The following is a 1,113-nucleotide window of genomic DNA, read 5'->3' on the forward strand; positions in this document are numbered from 1 at the left end:
GCCTTTTCTAAACTGTCTTCATGTAAGTAGCCTCTGTATCAGTGGTTCTCAAAGTGTGGTTCCCCAGGCCAGAGGCACTAGCATCACCTGGGGTGGGGACTTGTTAGAAATGCAGTCTCAAGCCCCAACCCAGATGTACTGAATCAGAAACTCAGAAATCTGTGTTTATAAGCCTGCCCAGGTGATTCTGATGAGCACATATGTTTTGCAACCACTGGTCTATAATAAATTTTTTTTATTGGAGTATAGTTCCTTTACAATATTGTGTTAGTTTATAATGTACAGCTATACATACACATATATCCCCTCTTTTTTGGATTTCCTTCACCACAGAACACTGAGTAGAGTTTCCTGTGCTATGCAGTAGGTTCTCATTAGTTATCTATTTTATACATAGTATCAGTAGTATATATATATGTCAATCCCAATCTCCCAATCTTCCCACCCACACCCCCTTTCCCGCTTGGTATCTATACGTTTGTTCTCTACATCTGTGTCTCTATTTCTGCTTTGTAAATAAGATTGTCTATACCAATTTTTTCAGATTCCACATATATGCATTAATATACGATATTTGTTTTTCTCTTTCTGACTTACTTCACTCTGTATGGCAGTCTCTAGGTCCATCCATGTCTCTATAAATGACCCAAAAAACATGGAACGCTTCACGAATTTGCATGTCATCCTTGCACAAGGGCCATGCTAATCTTCTCTGTATCGTTCCAATTTTAGTATATGTGCTGCCAAAGCGAGCACTAATAAATATTTTTAAACTTTGAAAAAGTCTTAAATACTGAACTCTAAAATCTTTAATCAGTAAAATGATTTAAAAACGAGAGTTGTCAGAATGACCCAAGTAATTACTAAATCATGTTCTGTCAAAGACTCAACACCACCTATTGAAGCGATACCTGGCCTCTTAGGTAACTTTCAATACCTAGAGTCCGTGAGCATTGAGAGAGAACAATCTCCTCATTGAATAATTGCATAATTACAAATAATTGGTACTTCAGTTTTTCACAAAGTTTTGATTTCCCATTCTCTTAAAATTAAGATTGTCATTCCTATGAAAATATCCTCCTGAACCATAACCTATTCCATTTAGCATTCTCA

At 36.5% G+C, this 1,113-nt stretch overlaps 1 non-coding gene across 1 annotated transcript; it reads right to left on the reverse strand.

Annotated features, from left to right (window-relative positions):
• Positions 1-649: 649 nt before the first annotated feature.
• Positions 650-756, reverse strand: LOC137229600 (U6 spliceosomal RNA). The gene has a single exon (XR_010945757.1). It is a non-coding gene; the product is annotated as a U6 spliceosomal RNA (small nuclear RNA).
• Between the last annotated feature and the right edge of the window lie 357 nt (positions 757-1,113).

This window comes from Pseudorca crassidens, chromosome 8, assembly GCF_039906515.1.
Source record: "Pseudorca crassidens isolate mPseCra1 chromosome 8, mPseCra1.hap1, whole genome shotgun sequence".
NCBI classification, from domain to species: Eukaryota; Metazoa; Chordata; class Mammalia; order Artiodactyla; family Delphinidae; genus Pseudorca; species Pseudorca crassidens.